Below are 8523 nucleotides of genomic sequence, written 5' to 3'. Positions count from 1 at the left end.
TAAATGTCACATGCACGCGTGGAATTGGCAGTAGCTGAGGAAAACTCTCCACTGAAATGACATCGAAGGACGCAGGCTTCTGTCAGGACATTATTTTGACGGGAGAGGCAGACCTGGCGAGCCTCATTCACATATCCCTCTCCGAGTCCCTCGGGATTATTTTTAGCAGCTGAAAATATGTTCCTGACCGTATATCAAAAGATCCCAGTGCCACAGTGGTGGGCTCGCTCTGTGTGCCTGCTTTCATTTCACTGTGTGTGTGTGTGTGTGTGTGTGTGTGTGTGTGTGTGTGTGTGTGTGTGTGTGTGTGTGTGTGTGTGCGTGCGTGCGTTGCGACGTAAGCGCCTGTGCAACTACAGGGCATGAAGACGGGGGACAAATGGATTCCATGTTTGCAGGAAAACACGCTGGAGGCGCAGGGAAACTTTGTTGTTTATGAAGAACACGTGAAACCAATCAAATCTGAATTATCTTCCTGTTGTTCCAGCTTTTGTCGTTTGCAGTTTTTAGTTCGCTCGCCAGCAGTGTCACCACCCAGCGAGCCCGGTGCATGAAAGGTATAGTTTACTGGTCGCAGACGCGCATGGAGTGTGAACTCACATGCACCCAGAACGCACTCACACTGCACACACACACACACACACACACACACACACACACACACACACACACGCATTCAGTGTTTTCACTGTTTTTGTACAGACACTTTGAAATTGATTGGACTGGTCACTTTCAGATTAAAGTCCTCACATTTTGTTATTGTGCAACTTCTTGCGGTGAAAAATGCAAATTGTCAGCTTTTGTATGCTTAAAATGCAGGTTCAATTTTGCCTTTTTGTCTCCCTTCTTCTAGCTTACACACACACACACACACACACACACACACACACACACACACACACACACACACACACACACACACACACACACACACAAGCAGACAAGTTTGCAATGTCTAAACCTCAAGGGGATCGGATAAATAGTCAGCCCACAGGAAATGATTTGCAGACCTCCTTAGCATAATAACCCATTTACATACTCATCCTCACATGGAACACTTCACACACACACACACACACACACACACGGAAAAACACAATTCCACTTCTCTCTAACACACACCATATGCACAAGCAAACTCACAGGTATGTGTAGTTACTTGGAGACAGCTCACATATGCAAATATCCGCTCACTTGCGTGGAAAACACCCAAACACACAGTCTCTCACACTCACACGCTCACACACTGTTTCAGATAGAGGCTGAGATGACTCTCCCTGTTTTCCAGAGCTAATGTGGCTATCAGCTACAATTAACTTATTTTCTTTATATTGACTGTAAGCCAACAACTGTATAATAAAGTCATCCCTCCCCTCTCTGATAACTTTACCCGTACATATTTTTTTTGGGCATTTCCGCCTTTAATGGATAGGACAGGTAGACATGAAAGGGGAAGAGAGAGGGGAAAGGCATGCAGGAAATTGTCACAGGTCGGACTCAAACCCTTACCTGGACCTTCTGCGTCGAGGCATACACCTCTATATACTGTATGTGCGCCTGCTCTACCAACAGAGCTAACCCGGCCACCCCCGTATCTCACCTCAGGCTGCCCCTCAAGGAGCAGGTGTTCAGCTCATTCATGGAGAGCACAGCAAGGTCAGCTTCATCTGCCGCGTTATTGGAAATAACCACATAGTGGGCCTGTGTGTTATGAGGGCAACCACAGTGGATTTAACTGTATTCTGAGTGCAATGACATGTGTCTTCTGTAAGGGTCAGTGCTTTGTCACACCGCAGGAGGACGTGTAATGTGGAAAAAGAGTTTCATTTTGTATATGATAAGGGGCTTTAGTTCTCATCAGAATGTTATATTACTTTAACAAGAACAAGGCTTAAAATGTGGGATATCATATAGTAGATTCATTGCAGACACAAGTTCTCGTGTGTCAAAAATATGTTTGAATCACACAGTGAGCTTTCACGCAGAGCCGGCCCGACCCATAAGCGAACAAATTTTCCATTACATGGTACCTGCTCGACTCGCCTCGACTCTACTCGACTCTACTCGCCTCGACTCGCTGTGCGTCCGTTTTCCATTGCAGATTTTAGTATCGCCTCAGCGTGGCTGGTCGTCATAGCGACTGCCGTGGGCGTGGCTTAGTAGCTTGCTTTCCCATTGACATATCCCCGACGCATTTCCTGGTTCTCCGTCTCCGTAAACAACATGATATCAAAGAGATAGTTAACGTTTACTGCTCCAGATTTCCCAACGTGGTCACATATATATGACTCTAGAGTCGCTACTCGCTTTGTTTCTCTCACATATATATGACTCTAGAGTCGCTACTAAGCTGGGAGATAATCGCCGTCACTCTCTCACTTCTCCCTCGCTCACTAGCTCCCCACACACACACATACGGCGACTCGACACACACACATCACACATGCACACACCAGCGCACCAGTATAACCATCAGGCCACTTGTATGCTACGGAGAAAGCTCTGCGTGGAGCCTCCGGCAGCAAAAAAACACCGCTGGCTAAACTATTTAAAAATGCAGTCTCTCGCTAGCAATGCAGTGATCAGTGACGCTTCTTTCCGACCAATCAGCAGCCTGCAGGGTTTCACGTCACCTTCTCGGCTCGCCTCAGCTCGCTTGGAACCTCGACTGAGCAGGTACTAAAAAAAGTACCGGTTAGCAGGTACCAGGTACTTTTTTTCGTAATGGAAAACCAAAAAAGGCGAGTAGAGTCGAGGCGAGGCGAGTAGGTACCATGTAATGGAAAAGCGCCATAAGCGGCTGCTTGGGGCCCTGTTGCTACCAGACGGCCCCCAAGAGCGCTTGAAATGTCCTACAATAGAGCTCATAACACAGCCGGTCTATTTAAAGATAGCGTTGCTGCTATAGGTCTCACACTAGTCTTTACATGCGTATGTGTACATTATGAGTGCTTAAATTAATATTTACAATACACAAGCTGGTTTAGTGCCAAGTGCAGTGGCAACATGTTACAATGTGGAGAGTCCCCAAACCAAATCCTGCTTAGGGCCGCCAAAAGTCTAGGGCCAGCCCTGCTTTTCAGCCCTGTTTTTCAAATGGAAAAACTAGGCTACCACTTTTATAGTCAAAACTATAGCAATGTCAATATTTATAGGTACATCTTTTTTTTTTATGTAATCTTTCCTTTATTATATTTTCTTTTATTATGTATTGTCTCTTAGCTTGTCACTACTGTATGTTGTTGTAACAATTGAATTCCCCCCAGGGATCAATTAAAGTCTTATTTGAACTTATATTGCAATAGATACATTAATAATATAAATATTGAAATAAACATCACAATAAAACAATTCATAGCAGACCCATTTATAAGAAACAAATGTGTTGTATCAAATGTAATAAGACTTAAAATGTTGAACCTGCGGACCAAATTACAAAATGGACAGCATTAATCCTCACGACCTCCTTCTTACATGAACCTTGTGCTCATGTTTTCTCACTAATTACTGAGTGGGTACCCTTGTTCTCAGCCTGACACACTGCAAAGATTGTTTTAATATAATAATGTGATATTGAATATATTTGAATGTATTTTTTTTGGGGAAAAAAATCACATCTCAGTCATTTCTATTTGATGCTGCAGTGAAAGAAACGGCAATACAGAGCAAATAGTGAGCAATTATTAATGGTCGGTTTATTTACTGTCTGAGTGGTGATTAATCAGTGATTTACTCAAACTCCCCAGATGGTTAAAGGAGCTTTCCGGCTTCTATGAAGTGAAACTGAAAGGACAGAGACTTACTTATATGGCTGAGCGATGCCCCATAAGGATTACCTTCCCAGCTCCCAGGTTTCCATTCCTCCGCTGTCGGTGAATGCAACAGTAAGTATAACATTTCACACTCCCAGAAATTAGGAGCATGGAGAAAAGTAAACACGGGAGAATTTGGGAGCTGGGTATTTTGGGAAAAGAAATCCTGTGTTTGTATTAATATTTCACCTCTGGGAATACTTCTGTCACTGACAATTTAAAGGGCATGCGGCCAACATTATGTCAATTTGCTGTTAACGGTAGTATTTGCGACTTTATTGAATTAGGGCAGAAAGTCTGCGGTGGGTCGAAATGTATCGGGGCGAGAGGAGAGGCGACTAGAGGGAGAAAAAAAAGAAGAAAAGTGAGGACGGCGGAAAATCATGACTTATTTTTGTTTCAAATGTGTTTCCGTCCACATATGGTCCTTGTTTTGGCCTATATACTGAGAATCTCAGAGCTGACCCATGACCCCGCTCCTCAGACTAACATGATTTTGGCTGTCTCACTTTGAGTTCAATTTGACCCCGTGTCCCCAAAGTTCAAGGGTCACCTGCAGGGAGCAGCAAATTAACCCAATGTGTCAAACCTGGCATGACACCATGTTCAGCCGAGCTCTGTTGTTTAAATATTCTCCTCATTTCCACTTGCATGCATTTCATGTTAAGCTGTCTCTTGTCCAGTCGTTTTCGTGGGTTATTTTAAATTCTACCTCTCTTCAAAATTTATGGTGTGTGACTAATTTCCCCCCTTTAAACCTCCCTTGTCCCTTTATGCTGAAATCCCACCCGTCAACATGGCAATCACTTTCGCCCAATTCTCCTCTGTCTCTTTTTCTTTGACATCTTCTTCCTTTCATTTTGGCAGGACCTATCCTTCTGATCTTCCTTTCCTTTCTCTCACCATTTCTCTCTCAGTCAGCCCAAATCTTGCTCTCTCTCTCTCTCTCTCTCTCTCTCTCTCTCTCTCTCTCTCTCTCTCTCTCTCTCTGTGTCCGTCCCTGCGGTTAAAGACGTTTCAGTTCAGCTGTCACAAATTATGTTCGCCTGCCCAGCTGTCAAAACAGGGGGGTGTCCCTTTCATTCCACCTCACATACTACGAAAGGGGATGGGAGGCAGGAGGGCTTTAACGCCCGTGTTTGGACACAAGCAATTATCTCTAATTATTGTTTTTCTTTTCAGTTTCCCTGTCCCGATGGAGGTCCGTCGAGACGAACATGCAATAATCCGCTCCAGTCGTCCAGAATCAGCGGGCCTTCGGAGTCCAGGCTCGGTCCTGGGACTCTGTGGCTTTCATCTCAATGCGAGTCAGGAGTTGATTCAAACATGGAGTGATGGGAGAATTAACCCCTGGGACCCAGCTTTCAATGGGCTCAGCTAAGAGATTATATGTGTTGATGGCAGGCTTTTATATGCGCTGGGCTTTCAAAACTTCAGCTGTTAAATCAAGGCTCAGGATCTTCACCTTATGTCTTTAGTATATGTACCCCCTCTTCTGCATCCCAGCACCTCATGTTTCAGGGTACCTGTTTCTACCCTGAAACTGTGCGTGAGAACATTTCCTCTGAATTGACACGGCCCACAACTTTACAAATTATACCGTACATGTTCACAGCCGGAGGACTCTCACCAGACTGCCACTGGGAGTTTACGTTCGATGTGCAGCCTCAGATTCCCATGACTGTCACTGAGCCTTTGGGATTCAAGCTCTTTTTTAAACGCATGTGAAGATATGTGAAATAGTGCTTGAGAGGAAGTGCACACACACGTGAATGGAGGAACAGAAACACGCAGTCGGTGCGAGATGGATTGGATCATCCTCGAGATTGTAATTATTTTGAGTTTGAAGCACAACATCTTTGGTGGTCCTCGCAGGCTTCCAGAGGACGGCAAAGGGGGGGAAAAAAGAGAAAGAAAAATCCCTGTCCGTTTTCGCAGACTTGAACAACATGTTGCATGCATCCTTTGGTTTCAACATCCATGCCGAAGCCAAAGGATGTTTTGGCAAAACAAGAAGCCACACGCCTCAAATGTGACTGACACGAGGGAAGTGAAGAGGAAGAAGAAAACAAAAGATTAGACAACAAGTAACGGTAAATAAAAGAACACAGAACAAGAGACAACTAAAGTTAGTGGTTTGCATTTCCATTTCCTCTGATTCATAAGGATATGGAGTCTGGCTTAACCTCCTTCAACCTGACCTGTTACATGTCTTTCCTGGAAAATGCTCCCTGCTGAGACTGTTCATACATCTTCAAGGCCTGATCCAACCAGCATTTAAAACAGCTACATTTTGTGGTGAAATTTCAATGAAATTCTCTCATCCATACACATTCTTTGCGTCAAGATTAACTTTGCACCATAATAGCATGCCGTCTTGAGAGGGCTGGCCTTTTAGGAATGGAGAGGCAGGGAATCAAAAATGTAGGAAGCTATCGTAACATGTTAGCACATGCACTTTTATTTAACCCACCTCTGTTATAGTACAACCTGCACTATAAAAGAGACAAGGTATTTAGACCAAAGTCAATGGTATAAATATGTCCCATAATTTAATAAATTGTGTGAATTTATTGTCTCATAAATGACTGAGCTAATTAGCTTGCTAACTGACAGTTAGCATGTCCGCTAGTGTTATCCTCTTCGTCTTTATTGAGTAAAATGACGTACAATTCTGAAAAAGAAATGCCGGGGGGAATAAAATGGCACAGTAGCCTAAAGAGAAAATAGAAAAATGCTAGCGTGTTAGCCATTAGCTCACTAGCTACAGTACTTCACTAAACATAGCCTACCTGTAAGTACTCACTACATCACCAAGCCTCTAGCAAGGCGATAAAGCAAAAACTTGCAAAAATACATTTTGCTGTGTGTCTTTCTGGTGTGACCTGGCCTTAATGTGCACAATATGGTTGAAATCATCACAGTAGCCTACTAATAAGAACATTTTCTGCTATCTCAATATGGCAAATATATAAAATGTTCAAATCAATGAGCCTTTCTTAGGAATACAAGAAAGACAGCAGTGTTAGGTCATATGTGATTTAACGGCTGAATCTAAAGCTGATCATCATGACATTCCCAAATCTCATACTACATTTGGTCACATTATAATATATAGACTAATGTAATGTACATTACATGGACCACCGAAGTAAGTATATGGTACATTCACAGAGTATGCTTCTTTTGTGTGGAATCATTTTGCCTCTGTAAAAGTCATCTATGTCACTGAAAACCAATAAAGCGAGTTCTGCCTCCATGTGCTTGATGCATTGAGACCTCAATCCTCCCCTCAGGATTTTCCTTACAGAGCCAAAATGACATTTGTGGAGCAAATGTTTGATAGACACTTAAAAAGCAACAGATTATTTTGTGAAAATGTGAAAAATCCTGAAAAGCTTCATTCTTTTAATCTTAAAGCTGTATTGACAGATTTTTTTGGGCACTTGGGGCAGAAAAAACCCGAAGAAGCCATAAACAAAACTCCGACATATCACCCTATTAAGTTGCTACATGTTAGCAATCAGCTGCCTATTTACACACCCAGCATATTGGAAGTAACATTAGCATTCATTTGGAGTTGTGTTTGTGGCAATCTAGTGAATGTAAGTCAAATATTCACACACCTTTTACCTCTGTTTTTGGTCTCCAGTAACACGTGGGCTTTTTTGAGCTTTTCTGCTGAAAACAGCTGCCTGACGATGCTGATGTGAGCGGTGTGAACGGAGCAAAACAACAAGTTGTGGGCCGGGAAAAACAACAATTTAAAATAGTGTCTGTAGAGCTATGAGCTACAGAGGTGGGTGATAATTCCCTGTGGAACTAAAAGTAAACGGAGCATTCGTATTTCAATTGAGCCAATGATAATATCCCGCACTCATGGTGCAGACCCATGTGATGCTGAGCTTTGTGCTGCTATGTCTCCCTGCCCCACCCCCTTCCCGTCTTCACATTGTCACAAAGGTGGTACCTCTTGGTTGGTGTGTCCCCCCCCCTCCTGCTTTCCCCTCCTCTAAATCCTCTCTCCTATGGTCTGATCCACCCTTTTTTTGTGTGCTGAGTCTATAGTGGAGACATTACATGGCAAATCTCCATTGTCCAACCTCAGGCTCTGCGTGTAATCTCTCTTGTCAAAGGGAATATTCAGCGATTAGCCCCCTGCAAATTACAAGGGGTGATCAGTGTGTCTGTTCAGCCCCCATTAACTGCCAACAGGGCTTCATCAGAACCACCCACACTACCGGGACCTTCAACCTCTCACCCCTGACACCTGGAACTTTCTCACGTCGGCTCACTGAGCGCAGATTTCTTTCTCAATCAGACATGCTCTTCTTTTTGTGTCTTCCAGGGCAAGACGGGGTGATTAAAGAGTCGCAGTGGAAGTTTGAAAGAAGATAAAAAGATCCTTCCAGCGACTGGCATCAAAGTGTCATCATGAAGTAAGGAGCAGGTTGTCATCTCCTGCCTGACATCATACTTGCCACACTTGATGGTAAGCCTCCCCATCTTTAAGACTTGTTGTAATGGTGAGGAAGAGAAAACACGAGGTAAGATGTTATTCAGCGACACGGCAGGCCCCGTTCTGAGTTATCACAAGACCACCCACCTGTTAAATATGTTGGACAAACAGAACAGAAGAGTTTCCATGCGTAATATCTAGCAGATGGGGGTCGGCTGGCGGAGAGGGCACACATACGAATGGGGTCGCCTA

The 8523-nt window shown here is 43.8% G+C and overlaps 1 long non-coding RNA gene across 1 annotated transcript; it reads left to right on the top strand.

Annotated features, from left to right (window-relative positions):
* The first annotated feature begins 338 nt into the window (after positions 1-338).
* On the top strand, positions 339-6977 carry LOC114571353 (uncharacterized). Its single transcript, XR_003694636.1, has 3 exons — positions 339-557; positions 3747-3884; positions 4995-6977. It is a non-coding gene; the product is annotated as an uncharacterized LOC114571353 (long non-coding RNA).
* The last annotated feature ends 1546 nt before the right edge of the window (positions 6978-8523 follow it).

This window comes from Perca flavescens, chromosome 16 (genome assembly GCF_004354835.1).
Source record: "Perca flavescens isolate YP-PL-M2 chromosome 16, PFLA_1.0, whole genome shotgun sequence".
Lineage (NCBI taxonomy): Eukaryota > Metazoa > Chordata > Actinopteri > Perciformes > Percidae > Perca > Perca flavescens.
The sequence above is the reverse complement of the archived record's forward strand: the minus strand, read 5'-3'. Positions and strand labels throughout refer to the sequence as shown.